The sequence below is a fragment of the Engystomops pustulosus genome, unplaced genomic scaffold (assembly GCF_040894005.1).
Source record: "Engystomops pustulosus unplaced genomic scaffold, aEngPut4.maternal MAT_SCAFFOLD_380, whole genome shotgun sequence".
Classification (NCBI taxonomy): Eukaryota; Metazoa; Chordata; class Amphibia; order Anura; family Leptodactylidae; genus Engystomops; species Engystomops pustulosus.
Genome location: NW_027285259.1, coordinates 46724 through 65939, shown reverse-complemented (window position 1 = coordinate 65939; position 19216 = coordinate 46724). Strand labels below are relative to the sequence as shown.

At 53.0% G+C, this 19216-nt stretch overlaps 1 protein-coding gene across 1 annotated transcript in view; it reads left to right on the top strand.

Moving 5' to 3' along the window:
• Positions 1–1137: 1137 nt before the first annotated feature.
• Positions 1138–19216, top strand: part of LOC140111088 (neuroligin-2-like) — a 38001-nt gene continuing 19922 nt past the window's right edge. Inside the window, exon 1 of the mRNA XM_072132319.1 lies at positions 1138–1190. The gene's annotated coding sequence lies outside the window, so the exon portion shown is untranslated. The remainder of the gene's footprint in view (positions 1191–19216) is intronic.

Genomic DNA, 19216 nt, shown 5'->3' with positions numbered 1-19216 from the left:
ATGTATCAGGAGTATCGGGGGAGATATTATAGACAGTATGATGTATCAGGAGTATCGGGGAGATATTATAGACAGTATGATGTATCAGGAGTATCGGGGAGGATATTATAGACAGTATGATGTATCAGGAGTATCGGGGGAGATATTATAGACAGTATGATGTATCAGGAGTATCGGGGAGATATTATAGACAGTATGATGTATCAGGAGTATCGGGGGAGATATTATAGACAGTATGATGTATCAGGAGTATCGGGGGGAGATATTATAGACAGTATGATGTATCAGGAGTATCGGGGAGGATATTATAGACAGTATGATGTATCAGGAGTATCGGGAGGATATTATAGACAGTATGATGTATCAGGAGTATCGGGGAGATATTATAGACAGTATGATGTATCAGGAGTATCGGGGGGAGATATTATAGACAGTATGATGTATCAGGAGTATCGGGGGGGATATTATAGACAGTATGATGTATCAGGAGTATCGGGGAGGATATTATAGACAGTATGATGTATCAGGAGTATCGGGGGAGATATTATAGACAGTATGATGTATCAGGAGTATCGGGGGAGATATTATAGACAGAATGATGTATCAGGAGTATCGGGGAGGATATTATAGACAGTATGATGTATCAGGAGTATCGGGGGGAGATATTATAGACAGTATGATGTATCAGGAGTATCGGGGGGAGATATTATAGACAGTATGATGTATCAGGAGTATCGGGGGGAGATATTATAGACAGTATGATGTATCGGGTCGGGTTCTTCTGGACGGTTTCTATGATGTCAGAGTCTCGGGCTCCTCCTCCCTTTTTCCCGGGGGCCCGGGGCTTTTTGCGTCTTGTTTTGACCTCCTTGTTGCCCCTCTGCCTCCTCCTCCGCAGTAATTTGTATCTTTCATATTTGCTTCTTCTTTTTGATATTTAGAGCAGATGTTGAAATGTTTTTGGTGACGTTTTCTTGAATCTATTTTTTCTTTCTCTCTTTCCCCCTTTCTCTCTCTCCCTCGGTTACTTTTTTTTTTATCTTTTTTTTTATCTTTTCTTTTTTTATTGTATTTTTTTCTTTTTTTTTTTTTTCTTTTTTTTATATATATATTTTTTTCGCCTTGACCTCCAGGTCCCCTTTCCAAATCTCGGGAGGAGTCCAGAAAGTCTCAGCACACTGCAGATGAAGGTAGATCTCACAGTCTTTTCTTGAATTTTTCTTCTTTTTTTGGGGCATTTTGCATGTTGTTCACTTTTCTTGATGAATTCTCCTCTGTCTGTGTATTGCTGGAGGATGCTGTGGTGTGTACGTGTGGGCCGGGAGCCAGGGGCTCCTCCTAGGTGCTCCAGCCAGTCCAGCCTGGAAGATCTGCAGAGTGTTGCTCCTGCTCCAGTCCTTCCTTAGCACAAAGATGTTGTGTCCACCTCAAAGTAATGATACCCTATAAAGGTCCTCAATGAATTGTCTGTACTCCGCATCATGGAGGTGACAGCTCTGTCCCGATGTCTCCTATGACTTCCAGGATCTCCCTGTATGATATGTGTGCTTCTTCTAGTTCATCATCCTTCAAGTCATTGTTTAACACATGTCTATCCAGCCACAAGGATGGAAAAGAATCATCCCAGATAATCAAAGGGTGTGAGGAGCCATAGGTAGGGCTCCCGCGGTTAACCAGAGCTGTAGGGTGCTGCCGATGGTGAAGAACGAGATGGAGCTTCTCTGGAGGACGTGTCATGTGGTAAAGCTGGAGATAATATGCAGTTGAGGGAAAACTGGGTCGGACGGAGGAAAATCTTGAGGACATTTCTTAGAGGATGTGGTAAGACAAGGTAAAGAGGACAAGGTCTCCCATCTAAGGACTGGAGAAGGTGAAAGAAGAGAAGGACCAAGCAAGGCAAAGGCAGATGTGTCTCGTACAGGTTTGTGAATGGTGGAGTTGGGGTAGATAATGATGGAGCTCTGGTAGATTAGTGGTGGATCTAGGAAGCTGGAGGAGAAGGGTTTGAATGTGGATCAGTGACACCGTGGGGGTCGATATACGGTGGCATTGAGGTAGGTGAATGCCACAGCCAAGATAATTCAATTGTGGAGTGAGACTAAATTGGATCAGGGGCAGATGAAAGTAGATAAACTGTGGAGATGAGGAGCTGATGGGTTTAGGGTCGACGATTCGTAGAGCGGGCGTAGACTGTGAGACATAAAGAGTTGAGCTCCGATAGATGAATGATGGAGCCGAGGTGGATGATGCAGGGTAGGGGAATCTTTGAACTGGATAAATGGTAAAACTGTGGAGCTAGGGGGTGGTGGAGCTAGGGGGGGGGGTGGAGCTAGGGGATGGTGGAGCTAGGGGGTGGTGGAGCTAGGGGGTGGTGGAGCTAGGGGGTGGTGGAGCTAGGGGATGGTGGAGCTAGGGGATGGTGGAGCTAGGGGATGGTGGAGCTAGGGGGTGGTGGAGCTAGGGGGTGGTGGAGCTAGGGGGTGGTGGAGCTAGGGGATGGTGGAGCTAGGGGGTGGTGGAGCTAGGGGGTGGTGGAGCTAGGGGATGGTGGAGCTAGGATGTGGTGGAGCTAGGGGATGGTGGAGCTAGGGGGTGGTGGAGCTAGGGGATGGTGGAGCTAGGGGGTGGTGGAGCTAGGGGATGGTGGAGCTAGGGGATGGTGGAGCTAGGGGATGGTGGAGCTAGGGGGTGGTGGAGCTAGGGGGTGGTGGAGCTAGGGGGTGGTGGAGCTAGGGGGTGGTGGAGCTAGGGGATGGTGGAGCTAGGGGGTGGTGGAGCTAGGGGATGGTGGAGCTAGGGGATGGTGGAGCTAGGGGATGGTGGAGCTAGGGGGTGGTGGAGCTAGGGGATGGTGGAGCTAGGGGATGGTGGAGCTAGGGGGTGGTGGAGCTAGGGGATGGTGGAGCTAGGGGGTGGTGGAGCTAGGGGGTGGTGGAGCTAGGGGGTGGTGGAGCTAGGGGGTGGTGGAGCTAGGGGATGGTGGAGCTAGGGGATGGTGGAGCTAGGGGATGGTGGAGCTAGGGGGTGGGGGAGCTAGGGGATGGGGAAGCTAGGGGATGGTGGAGCTAGGGGATGGTGAAGCTAGGGGATGGTGGAGCTATGAGATGGTGGAGCTAGGGGGTGGTGGAGCTAGGGGGTGGTGGAGCTAGGGGATGGTGGAGCTAGGGGGTGGTGGAGCTAGGGGGTGGTGGAGCTAGGGGATGGTGGAGCTAGGAGGTGGTGGAGCTAGGAGGTGGTGGAGCTAGGGGATGGTGGAGCTAGGGGATGGGGAAGCTATCAGATGGTGGAGCTAGGGGATGGTGGAGCTAGGGGTGGTGGAGCTAGGGGTGGTGGAGCTAGGGGGTGGTGGAGCTAGGGGATGGTGGAGCTAGGGGATGGGGAAGCTATCAGATGGTGGAGCTAGGGGATGGTGGAGCTAGGGGATGGTGGAGCTAGGGGGTGGTGGAGCTAGGGGGTGGTGGAGCTAGGGGATGGTGGAGCTAGGGGATGGGGAAGCTATCAGATGGTGGAGCTAGGGGACGGTGGAGCTAGGGGATGGTGGAGCTAGGGGGTGGTGGAGCTAGGGGGTGGTGGAGCTAGGGGATGGTGGAGCTAGGGGATGGTGGAGCTAGGGGGTGGTGGAGCTAGGGGGTGGTGGAGCTAGGGGGTGGTGGAGCTAGGGGGTGGTGGAGCTAGGGGGTGGTAGAGCTAGGGGATGGTGGAGCTAGGGGGTGGGGGAGCTAGAGGATGGTGGAGCTAGGGGATGGTGGAGCTAGGGGATGGTGGAGCTAGGATGTGGTGGAGCTAGGGGGTGGTGGAGCTAGAGGATGGTGGAGCTAGGGGATGGTGAAGCTAGGATGTGGTGGAGCTAGGGGATGGTGGAGCTAGGGGGTGGTGGAGCTAGGGGATGGTGGAGCTAGGGGATGGTGGAGCTAGGATGTGGTGGAGCTAGGGGATGGTGGAGCTAGGGGGTGGTGGAGCTAGGGGATGGTGGAGCTAGGGGGTGGTGGAGCTAGGGGGTGGTGGAGCTAGGGGGTGGTAGAGCTAGGGGATGGTGGAGCTAGGGGATGGTGGAGCTAGGATGTGGTGGAGCTAGGGGATGGTGGAGCTAGGGGGTGGTGGAGCTAGGGGATGGTGGAGCTAGGGGGTGGTGGAGCTAGGGGGTGGTGGAGCTAGGGGGTGGTGGAGCTAGGGGGTGGTGGAGCTAGGGGGTGGTGGAGCTAGGGGATGGTGGAGCTAGGGGGTGGTGGAGCTAGGGGGTGGTAGAGCTAGGGGATGGTGGAGCTAGGGGGTGGTGGAGCTAGGGGATGGTGGAGCTAGGGGATGGTGGAGCTAGGGGGTGGTGGAGCTAGGGGATGGTGGAGCTAGGGGGTGGTGGAGCTATGAGATGGTGGAGCTAGGGGATGGTTGAGCTATGATAGATGAATGATGGAGCTGAGGTGGAGGAATAGGAATGCTGGAGAAGAGATGATGAATGATGGAGCCGAGATAGAGCAATTATGCGAATCTTTGGAAATTTGGGGGTAAATGAATGGAGGAGCAGATGAATGATGGAGCTGTGATTGGTAGATGGTGGCGTAGATTGGATCTATAACTTAGAGGCATGGAGGCAGATTATGAGAACTGGAATAGGAGATGAAGGAATGGCTGGAGAATGGGGCCACCTCCTGTCAGACATGTACCATCAGCCGTGAGAAGAACCTTCAGATCACACAAAAATAAATGGTCTCCGGGACAGGATGTTGTTACTGTCTAAGGTAGAGCCATCTCCTGGTGGACACGAAGACCATGGAGCAGATCCAGGAAGGCTCCGGCCCATCACAAATCCTTCTCTCTGGTCACTCTCAATGTATGGACTGATGGTTCTCCACAGGAACCACCTCATCTTCAGAAGATCATGGACTCTAAAAATAAGGAATTTACTGGCACCAAAGGCCTAGCAAGGACACCACCCAAAGTACTTACAGCAGAGCACAAATGGGGCGTGTCCTCTCCTCCTAATATAAGGACAGACTAGATGGAGGGTGTCCTCTCCTCCTAATATAAGGACAGACTAGATGGAGGGTGTCCTCTCCTCCTAATATAAGGACAGACTAGATGGGGGGTGTCCTCTCCTCCTAATATAAGGACAGACTAGATGGGGGTGTCCTCTCCTCCTAATATAAGGACAGACTAGATGGAGGGTGTCCTCTCCTCCTAATATAAGGACAGACTAGATGGAGCGTGTCCTCTCCTCCTAATATAAGGACAGACTAGATGGGGGGTGTCCTCTCCTCCTAATATAAGCACAGACTAGATGGAGGGTGTCCCCTCCTCCTAATATAAGGACAGACTAGATGGGGGTGTCCTCTCCTCCTAATATAAGGACAGACTAGATGGAGGGTGTCCTCTCCTCCTAATATAAGGACAGACGAGATGGGGGGTGTCCTCTCCTCCTAATATAAGGACAGACTAGATGGGGCGTGTCCTCTCCTCCTAATATAAGGACAGACTAGATGGGGCGTGTCCTCTCCTCCTAATATAAGGACAGACGACATGGGGGGTGTCCTCTCCTCCTAATATAAGGACAGACTAGATGGAGGGTGTCCTCTCCTCCTAATATAAGGACAGACTAGATGGGGCGTGTCCTCTCCTCCTAATATAAGGACAGACTAGATGGAGGGTGTCCTCTCCTCCTAATATAAGGACAGACTAGATGGAGGGTGTCCTCTCCTCCTAATATAAGGACAGACTAGATGGAGGGTGTCCTCTCCTCCTAATATAAGGACAGACTAGATGGGGCGTGTCCTCTCCTCCTAATATAAGGACAGACTAGATGGGGCGTGTCCTCTCCTCCTAATATAAGGACAGACTAGATGGAGGGTGTCCTCCCCTCCTAATATAAGGACAGACTAGATGGAGGGTGTCCTCTCCTCCTAATATAAGGACAGACTAGATGGAGGGTGTCCTCTCCTCCTAATATAAGGACAGACTAGATGGAGGGTGTCCTCTCCTCCTAATATAAGGACAGACTAGATGGAGGGTGTCCCCTCCTCCTAATATAAGAACAGACTAGATGGAGGGTGTCCTCTCCTCCTAATATAAGGACAGACTAGATGGAGGGTGTCCTCTCCTCCTAATATAAGGACAGACTAGATGGAGGGTGTCCTCTCCTCCTAATATAAGGACAGACTAGATGGAGGGTGTCCTCTCCTCCTAATATAAGGACAGACTAGATGGAGGGTGTCCCCTCCTCCTAATATAAGAACAGACTAGATGGAGCGTGTCCTCTCCTCCTAATATAAGGACAGACTAGATGGAGGGTGTCCTCTCCTCCTAATATAAGGACAGACTAGATGGGGGTGTCCTCTCCTCCTAATATAAGGACAGACTAGATGGAGGGTGTCCTCTCCTCCTAATATAAGGACAGACTAGATGGAGGGTGTCCTCTCCTCCTAATATAAGGACAGACTAGATGGAGCGTGTCCTCTCCTCCTAATATAAGGACAGACGAGATGGAGGGTGTCCTCTCCTCCTAATATAAGGACAGACTAGATGGAGGGTGTCCTCTCCTCCTAATATAAGGACAGACTAGATGGAGCGTGTCCTCTCCTCCTAATATAAGGACAGACGACATGGGGGGTGTCCTCTCCTCCTAATATAAGGACAGACTAGATGGAGGGTGTCCTCTCCTCCTAATATAAGGACAGACTAGATGGAGCGTGTCCTCTCCTCCTAATATAAGGACAGACGACATGGGGGGTGTCCTCTCCTCCTAATATAAGGACAGACTAGATGGGGCGTGTCCTCTCCTCCTAATATAAGGACAGACTAGATGGGGCGTGTCCTCTCCTCCTAATATAAGGACAGACTAGATGGAGGGTGTCCTCTCCTCCTAATATAAGGACAGACTAGATGGAGGGTGTCCTCTCCTCCTAATATAAGGACAGACTAGATGGAGGGTGTCCTCTCCTCCTAATATAAGGACAGACTAGATGGAGGGTGTCCTCTCCTCCTAATATAAGGACAGACTAGATGGAGCGTGTCCTCTCCTCCTAATATAAGGACAGACTAGATGGAGGGTGTCCTCTCCTCCTAATATAAGGACAGACGAGATGGAGGGTGTCCTCTCCTCCTAATATAAGAACAGACTAGATGGAGGGTGTCCTCTCCTCCTAATATAAGGACAGACTAGATGGGGCGTGTCCTCTCCTCCTAATATAAGGACAGACTAGATGGGGCGTGTCCTCTCCTCCTAATATAAGGACAGACTAGATGGAGCGTGTCCTCTCCTCCTAATATAAGGACAGACTAGATGGATGGTGTCCTCTCCTCCTAATATAAGGACAGACTAGATGGGGCGTGTCCTCTCCTCCTAATATAAGGACAGACTAGATGGAGCGTGTCCTCTCCTCCTAATATAAGGACAGACTAGATGGAGCGTGTCCTCTCCTCCTAATATAAGGACAGACTAGATGGAGGGTGTCCTCTCCTCCTAATATAAGGACAGACTAGATGGGGGGTGTCCTCTCCTCCTAATATAAGGACAGACTAGATGGAGGGTGTCCTCTCCTCCTAATATAAGGACAGACTAGATGGAGGGTGTCCTCTCCTCCTAATATAAGGACAGACTAGATGGGGGTGTCCCCTCCTCCTAATATAAGGACAGACTAGATGGGGGTGTCCTCTCCTCCTAATATAAGGACAGACTAGATGGAGCGTGTCCTCTCCTCCTAATATAAGGACAGACTAGATGGAGGGTGTCCTCTCCTCCTAATATAAGGACAGACTAGATGGAGGGTGTCCTCTCCTCCTAATATAAGGACAGACTAGATGGGGGTGTCCTCTCCTCCTAATATAAGGACAGACGAGATGGGCGTGTCCTCTCCTCCTAATATAAGGACAGACTAGATGGGCGTGTCCTCTCCTCCTAATATAAGGACAGCCTAGATGGGGCGTGTCCTCTCCTCCTAATATAAGGACAGACGAGATGGGGGGTGTCCTCTCCTCCTAATATAAGGACAGACTAGATGGGGGTGTCCTCTCCTCCTAATATAAGGACAGACTAGATGGGCGTGTCCTCTCCTCCTAATATAAGGACAGACTAGATGGAGCGTGTCCTCTCCTCCTAATATAAAGACTGACTAGATGGAGCGTGTCCTCTCCTCCTAATATAAGGACAGACTAGATGGAGCGTGTCCTCTCCTCCTAATATAAGGACAGACGAGATGGAGGGTGTCCTCTCCTCCTAATATAAGAACAGACGAGATGGGCGTGTCCTCTCCTCCTAATATAAGGACAGACTAGATGGAGGGTGTCCTCTCCTCCTAATTTAAGAACAGACGAGATGGGCGTGTCCTCTCCTCCTAATATAAGGACAGACTACATGGGGGGTGTCCTCTCCTCCTAATATAAGGACAGACTAGATGGGGGGTGTCCTCTCCTCCTAATATAAGGACAGACTAGATGGAGCGTGTCCTCTCCTCCTAATATACAGTAAGGACAGACTAGATGGGGCGTGTCCTCTCCTCCTAATATACAGTAAGGACAGACTAGATGGATGGTGTCCTCTCCTCCTAATATAAGGACAGACTAGATGGGGGGTGTCCTCTCCTCCTAATATAAGAACAGACTAGATGGAGGGTGTCCTCTCCTCCTAATATAAGGACAGACTAGATGGAGGGTGTCCTCTCCTCCTAATATAAGGACGGACTAGATGGGGCGTGTCCTCTCCTCCTAATATAAGGACAGACTAGATGGGGGTGTCCTCTCCTCCTAATATAAGGACAGACTAGATGGGGCGTGTCCTCTCCTCCTAATATAAGGACAGACTAGATGGAGCGTGTCCTCTCCTCCTAATATAAGGACAGACTAGATGGAGCGTGTCCTCTCCTCCTAATATAAGGACAGACTAGATGGGGCGTGTCCTCTCCTCCTAATATAAGGACAGACTAGATGGAGGGTGTCCTCTCCTCCTAATATAAGAACAGACGAGATGGGCGTGTCCTCTCCTCCTAATATAAGGACAGACTAGATGGGGGGTGTCCTCTCCTCCTAATATAAGGACAGACTAGATGGGGGGTGTCCTCTCCTCCTAATATAAGGACAGACTAGATGGAGCGTGTCCTCTCCTCCTAATATACAGTAAGGACAGACTAGATGGAGGGTGTCCTCTCCTCCTAATATAAGGACAGACTAGATGGAGGGTGTCCCCTCCTCCTAATATAAGGACAGACGAGATGGGCGTGTCCTCTCCTCCTAATATAAGGACAGGCTAGATGGGGCGTGTCCTCTCCTCCTAATATAAGGACAGACTAGAGGGGGCGTGTCCTCTCCTAATATAAGAACAGACGAGATGGGCGTGTCCTCTCCTCCTAATATAAGGACAGACTAGATGGGCGTGTTCTCTCCTCCTAATATAAGGACAGACTAGATGGGCGTGTCCTCTCCTCCTAATATAAGGACAGACTAGATGGAGGGTGTCCTCTCCTCCTAATATAAGGACAGACGAGATGGGCGTGTCCTCTCCTCCTAATATAAGGACAGACTAGATGGGGCGTGTCCTCTCCTCCTAATATAAGAACAGACGAGATGGGCGTGTCCTCTCCTCCTAATATAAGGACAGACTAGATGGGCGTGTCCTCTCCTCCTAATATAAGGACAGACTAGATGGGCGTGTCCTCTCCTCCTAATATAAGGACAGACTAGATGGAGGGTGTCCTCTCCTCCTAATATAAGGACAGACTAGATGGGGCGTGTCCTCTCCTCCTAATATAAGGACAGACTAGATGGAGCGTGTCCTCTCCTCCTAATATAAGGACAGACTAGATGGAGGGTGTCCTCTCCTCCTAATATAAGGACAGACTAGATGGAGGGTGTCCTCTCCTCCTAATATAAGGACAGACGAGATGGGGGGTGTCTTCTCCTCCTAATATAAGGACAGACTAGATGGAGGGTGTCCTCTCCTCCTAATATAAGGACAGACTAGATGGAGGGTGTCCTCTCCTCCTAATATAAGGACAGACTAGATGGAGGGTGTCCTCTCCTCCTAATATAAGGACAGACTAGATGGAGCGTGTCCTCTCCTCCTAATATAAGGACAGACTAGATGGAGGGTGTCCTCTCCTCCTAATATAAGGACAGACTAGATGGAGGGTGTCCTCTCCTCCTAATATAAGGACAGACTAGATGGAGGGTGTCCTCTCCTCCTAATATAAGGACAGACTAGATGGGGGTGTCCTCTCCTCCTAATATAAGGACAGACTAGATGGAGCGTGTCCTCTCCTCCTAATATAAGGACAGACTAGATGGAGGGTGTCCCCTCCTCCTAATATAAGGACAGACTAGATGGAGGGTGTCCTCTCCTCCTAATATGAGGACAGATTAGAAGGAGCTCAGTCATCTGGGCTCTGTCCATCACCTGGTTCTGGTCCCGTGGTCCTATATCTGGGCACTGTCCATCCCCTGGTTCTGGTCCCGTGGTCCTATATCTCGTCTTTGTCCATCCCCTGGTTCTGGTCCCGTGGTCCTATATCTGGGCACTGTCCATCCCCCGGTTTTGGTCCCGTGGTCCTACGTTTGGGCTTTGTCCATCCCCCTGTTCTGGTCCCGTGGTACTATATCTGGGCTCTGTCCATCCCCTGGTTCTGGTCCCATGGTCCTATATCTGGGCACTGTCCATCCCCTGGTTCTGGTCCCGTGGTCCTATATCTCGTCTTTGTCCATCCCCTGGTTCTGGTCCTGTGGTCCTATATCTGGGCTCTGTCCATCCCCCGGTTTTGGTCCCGTGGTCCTACGTCTGTTCTTTGTCCATCCCCCGGTTCTGGTCCCGTGGTCTTATATCTGCGCTCTGTCCATCCCCCGGTTCTGGTCCCGTGGTCCTATATCTTGTCTTTGTCCATCCCCTGGTTCTGATCTCATGGTCCTATATCTGGGCACTGTCCACCCCCCGGTTTTGGTCCCGTGGTCCTATATTTTGTCTTTGTCCATCCCCCTCGTTCTGGTCCCGTGGTCCTACATCTGGGCTCTGTCCATCTCCTGGTTCTGGTCCTGTGGTCCTACGTCTGGGCTCTGTCCATCCCCTGGTTTTGGTCCTGTGGTCCTGTATCTGGGCTCTGTCCTTCCCCTGGTTCTGGTCCTGTGGTCCTACGTCTGGGCTCTGTCCATCCTCCGGTTTTGGTCCCGTGGTCCTATATTTTGTCTTTGTCCATCCCCCTCGTTCTGGTCCCGTGGTCCTACATCTGGGCTCTGTCCATCTCCTGGTTCTGGTCCTGTGGTCCTACGTCTGGGCTCTGTCCATCCCCTGGTTTTGGTCCTGTGGTCCTGTATCTGGGCTCTGTCCTTCCCCTGGTTCTGGTCCTGTGGTCCTACGTCTGGGCTCTGTCCATCCCCTGATTCTGGTACTGTGGTCCTACGTCTGGGCTCTTTCCATCCCCTGGTTCTGGTCCCGTGGTCCTATATCTGGGCTCTCTTCATTCCCTGATTCTGGTCCCGTGGTCTTATATCTTGTCTTTTTCCATCCCCTGGTTCTGGTCCCGTGGTCCTATATCTTGTCTTTGTCCATCCCCTGGTTCTGGTCCTGTGGTCCTACGTCTGGGCTCTGTCCATCCCCTGGTTCTGGTCCCGTGGTCCTATATCTTGTCTTTGTCCATCCCCTGGTTCTGGTCCCGCGGTTCTACGTCTGGGCTCTGTCCATTCCCTGGTTCTGTTCTGTGGTCCTATATCTGGGCTCTGTCCATCCCCTGATTCTGGTTCCGTGTTCCTATATCTCGTCTTTGTCCATCCCCTGGCTCTGGTCCCATAGTCCTATATCTGGGCTCTGTCCATCCCCTGGTTCTGGTCCCATGGTCCGATATCTGGGCTCTGTCCATCCCCTGATTCTGGTCCCGTGGTCCTACGTCTGGGCTCTGTCCATCCCCTGGTTCTGGTCCCATAGTCCTATATCTAGTCTTTGTCCATCCTCTGGTTCTGGTCATGTGGTCCTACATCTGGGCTTTGTCCTTCCCCTGGTTCTGGTCCATGGTCCTATATCTTGGCTCTGTCCATCCCCTGGTTCTGGTCCCGTGGTCCTATATCTTGTCTTTGTCCATCCCCCGGTTCTGGTCCTGTGGTCCTACGTCTGGGCTCATTCCATCCCCTTGTTCTGTTCCGTGGTCCTATATCAGGGCTCTGTCCATCCCCTGGTTCTGATCCCGTGGTCCTATATCTCGTCTTTGTCCATCCCCTGGTTCTGGCCCCGTGGTCCTATATCTGGGCTCTGTCCATCCCCTGGTTCTGGTCCCATGGTCAGATATCTGGGCTCTGTCCATCCCCTGATTCTGGTCCCGTGGTCCTATATCTGGGCTCTCTTCATTCCCTGATTCTGGTCCCGTGGTCTTATATCTTGTCTTTTTCCATTCCCTGGTTCTGGTCCCGTGGTCCTATATCTGGGCTCTGTCTATCCCCCGGTTTTGGTCCCGTGGTCCTATATTTTGTCTTTGTCCATCCCCTGGTTCTGGTCCTGTGGTCCTACGTCTGGGCTCTGTCCATCCCCTGGTTCTGGTCCCGTGGTCCTATATCTTGTCTTTGTCCATCCCCTGGTTCTGGTCCCGCAGTTCTACGTCTGGGCTCTGTCCATCCCCTGGTTCTGGTCCCGTGGTCCTATATCTTGTCTTTGTCCATCCCCTGGTTCTGGTCCCGCAGTTCTACGTCTGGGCTCTGTCCATCCCCTGATTCTGGTCCCATGTTCCTATATCTCGTCTTTGTCCATCCCCTGGCTCTGGTCCCATAGTCCTATATCTGGGCTCTGTCCATCCCCTGGTTCTGGTCCCATGGTCCGATATCTGGGCTCTGTCCATCCCCTGATTCTGGTCCCATGGTCCTACGTCTGGGCTCTGTCCATCCCCTGGTTCTGGTCCTGTGGTCCTACGTCTGGGCTCTGTCCATCCCCTGGTTCTGGTCCCGTGGTCCTACGTCTGGGCTCTGTCCATCCCCTGGTTCTGGTCCTGTGGTCCTACGTCTGGGCTCTGTCCATTCCCTGGTTTTGGTCCCGTGGTCCTTTATCTAGTCTTTGTTCATCCTCTCGTTCTGGTCATGTGGTCCTACATCAGGGCTTTGTCCTTCCCCTGGTTCTGGTCCATGGTCCTATATCTTGGCTCTGTCCATCCCCTGGTTCTGGTCCCGTGGTCCTATATCTTGTCTTTGTCCATCCCCCGGTTCTGGTCCTGTGGTCCTACGTCTGGGCTCATTCCATCCCCATGTTCTGTTCCGTGGTCCTATATCAGGGCTCTGTCCATCCCCTGGTTCTGGCCCCGTGGTCCTATATCTGGGCTCTGTCCATCCCCTGGTTCTGGTCCCATGGTCCGATATCTGGGCTCTGTCCATCCCCTGATTCTGGTCCCGTGGTCCTACGTCTGGGCTCTGTCCATCCCCTGGTTCTGGTCCTGTGGTCCTACGTCTGGGCTCTGTCCATCCCCTGGTTCTGGTCCCGTGGTCCTACGTCTGGGCTCTGTCCATCCCCTGGTTCTGGTCCTGTGGTCCTACGTCTGGGCTCTGTCCATTCCCTGGTTTTGGTCCCGTGGTCCTTTATCTAGTCTTTGTGAATCCCCTGGTTCTGGCCCCGTGGTCCTATATCTGGGCTCTGTCCATCCCCTGGTTCTGGTCCTGTGCTCCTACGTCTAGGCTCTGTCCATCCCCTGGTTCTGATCCTGTGGTCCTATATCTCGTCTTTGTCCATCCCCTGGTTCTAGCCCCGTGGTCCTATATCTGGGCTCTGTCCATCCCCTGGTTCTAGCCCTGTGGTCCTATATCTGGGCTCTGTCCATCCCCTGATTCTGGTCCCGTGGTCCTACGTCTGGGCTCTGTCCATCCCCTGGTTCTGGTCCTGTGGTCCTACGTCTGGGCTCTGTCCATCCCCTGGTTCTGGTACTGTGGTCCTACGTCTGGGCTCTGTCCATCCCCTGGTTTTGGTCCCGTGGTCCTATATCTAGTCTTTGTCCTTCCTCTGGTTCTGGTCACGTGGTCCTACGTCTGGGCTTTGTCCTTCTCCTGGTTCTGGTCCCGTGGTCCTACGTCTGGGCTCTGTCCATCCCCTGGTTCTGGTCCTGTGGTCCTACGTCTGGGCTCTGTCCATCCCCTGGTTCTGGTCCCGTGGTCCTATATCTGGGCTCTGTCTATCCCCCGGTTTTGGTCCCGTGGTCCTATATTTTGTCTTTGTCCATCCCCTGGTTCTGGTCCTGTGGTCCTACGTCTGGGCTCTGTCCATCCCCTGGTTTTGGTCCTGTGGTCCTAAATCTGGGCTCTGTCCATCCCCTGGTTCTGGTCCCATGGTCCTATATCTGGGCTCTGTCCATCCCCTGGTTCTGGTCCCGTGGTCCTATATCTTGTCTTTGTCCATCCCCTGGTTCTGGTCCCGCGGTCCTATATCTCGTCTTTGTCCATCCCCTGGCTCTGGTCCCATAGTCCTATATCTGGGCTCTGTCCATCCCCTGGTTCTGGTCCCATGGTCCGATATCTGGGCTCTGTCCATCCCCTGATTCTGGTCCCGTGGTCCTACGTCTGGGCTCTGTCCATCCCCTGGTTCTGGTCCCATAGTCCTATATCTAGTCTTTGTTCATCCTCTCGTTCTGGTCATGTGGTCCTACATCTGGGCTTTGTCCTTCCCCTGGTTCTGGTCCATGGTCCTATATCTTGGCTCTGTCCATCCCCTGGTTCTGGTCCCGTGGTCCTATATCTTGTCTTTGTCCATCCCCCGGTTCTGGTCCTGTGGTCCTACGTCTGGGCTCATTCCATCCCCTTGTTCTGTTCCGTGGTCCTATATCTCGTCTTTGTCCATCCCCTGGTTCTGGCCCCGTGGTCCTATATCAGGGCTCTGTCCATCCCCTGGTTCTGATCCCATGGTCCTATATCTCGTCTTTGTCCATCCCCTGGTTCTGGTCCCGTGGTCCTACGTCTGGGCTCTGTCCATCCCCTGGTTCTGGTCCTTTGGTCCTACGTCTGGGCTCTGTCCATCCCCTGGTTTTGGTCCCGTGGTCCTATGTCTGGGCTCTGTCCATCCCCTGGTTCTGGTCCCATGGTCGTATATCTGGGCTCTGTCCATCCCCTGGTTCTGGTCCTGTGCTCCTACGTCTGGGCTCTGTCCATCCCCTGGTTCTGATCCCGTGGTCCTATATCTGGGCTCTGTCCATCCCCTGGTTCTGGCCCCGTGGTCCTATATCTGGGCTCTGTCCATCCCCTGGTTCTGGTCCTGTGCTCCTACGTCTGGGCTCTGTCCATCCCCTGGTTCTGATCCCGTGGTCTTATATCTCGTCTTTGTCCATCCCCTGGTTCTAGCCCCGTGGTCCTATATCTGGGCTCTGTCCATCCCCTGGTCCCGTGGTCCCATGGTCTGATATCTGGGCTCTGTCCATCCCCTGATTCTGGTCCCGTGGTCCTATATCGGTGCTCTGCTCATCCCCTGGTTCTGGTCCCGTGGTCCTATATCTGGGCTCTGTCCATCCCCTGGTTCTGGTCCCATGGTCCTATATCTGGGCTCTGTCCATCCCCTGGTTCTAGTCCCGTGGTCCTACGTCTGGGCTCTGTCCATCCCCTGGTTCTGTTCCGTGGTCCTACGTCTGGGCTCTGTACATCCCCTGGTTCTGGTCCCGTGGTCCTATATCTGGGCTCTGTCCTTCCCCCGGTTCTGGTCCTGTGGTCCTATGTCGAGGCCTTTAGTCCTACATGTGGGATCCGGTTCCGGGCTCTGGCGCTTGGTTCTGTGCAGTTCTGATCCATCTAGAACCTTTCTGACAAGTAAGAAATGAGATAAAGACGATGACATTAAAGAGACGAGAATTAGGGAAGAGAAGATTGTGCTGATGAGTCTAATGAGGAGACTGACAGCTGCTGCCCCCCCCCCCCAGCCTCGTTAAGGCTTCTGACTAATTAATCCTCTCAAATTACAGCATGATTAATTAGACCTTGGTTACCATGGAGAAGGGAGCACTGGCAGACAATGGGTTAAAAGAACATCTTTTGCTCCTCTTTCCTCCCTGTCCTGGAGGGATGCTCTGCAGGAGAAGCTGTTAGGAGCAACACTCTGCAGCTCGCTGGCTACAAGATGGCTGAAATTACAAGGAGTGATAGTCTGCAGACTCCAGAACTGAAAAGAACCGTTACACTCAGGTATGGAGGTACCAGAACACAGGAGAGCTGCATCACAGCAATGCAGCACAGGAGGTAGCGCACAGGAGGAAGAGCACAGGAGCTACAGCACAGGAGGAAGAGCACAGAAAGTACAGCACAGGAGGCAGAGCACAGGAGGAAGAGCACAGGAGCTACAGCACAGGAGGAAGAGCACAGAAAGTACAGCACAGGAGGCAGAGCACAGGAGGAAGAGCACAGGAGCTACAGCACAGGAGGTAGAGCACAGGAGGTAGAGCACAGGAGGTAGAGCACAGGAGGAAGAGCACAGGAGGAAGAGCACAGGAGCTACAGCACAGGAGGAAGAGCACAGAAAGTACAGCACAGGAGGCAGAGCACAGGAGGAAGAGCACAGGAGCTACAGCACAGGAGGAAGAGCACAGAAAGTACAGCACAGGAGGCAGAGCACAGGAGGAAGAGCACAGGAGCTACAGCACAGGAGGAAGAGCACAGAAAGTACAGCACAGGAGGAAGAGCACAGAAAGTACAGCACAGGAGGTAGAGCACAGGAGGTAGAGCACAGGAGGTAGAGCACAGGAGGTAGAGCACAGGAGGTAGAGCACAGGAGGAAGAGCACAGGAGGAAGAGCACAGTAGGAAGAGCACAGGAGCTACAGTGCAGGAGCTACAGTGCAGGAGGAAGAGCACAGGAGGTAGAGCACAGGAGGTAGAGCACAGGAGGTAGAGCACAGGAGGTAGAGCACAGGAGGAAGAGCACAGGAGGAAGAGCACAGGAGGAAGAGCACAGGAGCTACAGTGCAGGAGCTACAGCGCAGGAGGAAGAGCACAGGAGGTAGAGCACAGGAGGTAGAGCACAGGAGGAAGAGCACAGAAAGTACAGCACAGGAGGTAGAGCACAGGAGGTAGAGCACAGGAGGTAGAGCACAGGAGGTAGAGCACAGGAGGTAGAGCACAGGAGGAAGAGCACAGGAGCTACAGCACAGGAGCTACAGCACAGGAGGAAGAGCACAGGAGGAAGAGCACAGGAGGAAGAGCACAGGAGGTAGAGCACAGGAGGTAGAGCACAGGAGGTAGAGCACAGGAGGTAGAGCACAGGAGGAAGAGCACAGGAGGAAGAGCACAGGAGCTACAGCACAGGAGGTACAGCACATGAGCTACAGCACAGGAGGTGTAGCACAGGAGCTACAGCACAGGAAGTACAGCACAGGGGGTACAGCACATGAGCTACAGCACAGGAGCTGCAGCACAGGGGATACAGCACAGGAGCTACAGCACAGGAGGAAGAGCACAGGAGCTACAGCACAGGAGGAACAGCACTGGAGCTACAGCACAGGAGGAACAGCACTGGAGGTACAGCACTGGAGGTACAGTGCAGGAGGAACAGCACAGTGGGTACAGCACATGAGATACAGCACAGGGGGTACAGCACAGGGGGTTCAGCACAGGAGGTACAGCACAGGGGGTACAGTTCAAGAGCTACAGCACAGGAGGTACAGCACAGGAGGTACAGCACAGGAGGTACAGCTCAGGAGGTGCAGCACAGGAGGTACAGCACAGGAGGTACAGCACAATACCACAGAGCTCTAATACTATAGGGATTGTATCATAGAGCTCCGGTAGTGTAAGAATTAGCAATGAACCGTAGGGCTCTACTACGGTAGGGAATATAAATTCTTTTGAGCAATGTAGGAATAAAAATGTACAATATTTTCTTAGAAGACACTGACCCCCATATAGGACCCTTTAAGTCTGGAAGACATTGACCCCCATATAGGACCCCTTGATTCTGGAAGACATTGACCCCCATATAGGACCCCATGAGCCTTGAAGACATTGACGACTTCCTCCCCATACAGAACCTCCTGAGCCTGGAAGACACTGACCCCCATACAAGACCCCTGAGTCTCTAAGACACTGACCCCCATACAAGACCCCCTGAGTCTCTAAGACACTGACCCCACATACAGGATCCTCTGATCCCAGAAGACGCAAACCCCCTTCCCCATAATGGACCTCTGGAAAGCACTGACCCCGGAAGGCTCTGACCCCGGTGCAGGACCGCTGAGTATGGAAGATACCGATGCCGGTGAAGGACCCCCTCATCCTGGAAGACAATGACCCCACATACAGGACCCTCTGAGACTGGAAAATACTGACCCCCACCTATAAAGGAACTAAGTTCCGAAGCCTGGAATTCACTGACCCCTATACAGGACCCCCTGAGCCTGCAAGACACTGATGACCCCTCTCCATTCAGGACCGCATAAGGCTGGAAGACAATGACGACTTCCCCCAAATACAAGCCTTGAAGAACCTCTTCCACTTACTGGACCTCCTGAGTCTGGAGGGCACTGACTCTGGTGAAGGACCCCCGATCCTGGAAGACACTGACCCGCCCCCCCTCCCATACAGGACCCCATGAGCCTGGAAGACACTGAACCCTGAGCCAGAAGGCACCTCTGCAGGACCCTCTGAGCCTGGAAGGAACTAAAGCCTGCACAGAATCTCCTGAGCTTGAAAGACACTGACCCCCGTACAGGACCTCCTGAATCTGGAAGGTACTGACCCCCGTACAGGACCCCCTGAGCCTTGGAAGGTACTGACCCCTGTACAGGACCCCCTGAGCCTTGGAGGGCACTGACCCCTGTACAGGACCCCCCTGAGCCTTGGAAGGTACTGACCCCTGTACAGGACCCCCTGAGCCTTGGAAGGTACTGACCCCTGTACAGGACCCCCTGAGCCTTGGAAGGTACTGACCCCTGTACAGGACCCCCCTGAGCCTTGGAAGGTACTGACCCCTGTACAGGACCCCCTGAGCCTTGGAAGGTACTGACCCCTGTACAGGACCCCCCTGAGCCTTGGAAGGTACTGACCCCTGTACAGGACCCCCCTGAGCCTTGGAAGGTACTGACCCCTGTACAGGACACCCTGAGCCTTGGAAGGTACTGACCCCTGTACAGGACCCCCTGAGCCTTGGAGGGCACTGAGCCCTGTACAGGACCCCTGAGCCTTGGAAGGTACTGACCCCTGTACAGGGCCCCCTGAGCCTTGGAGGGCACTGACCTCTCTCCAGGATCCAAGAATACTCTTGCTACAAAGTCTTCCCAACCCGCCATCTAGTGCCCCGGAGCCTCCTCAGA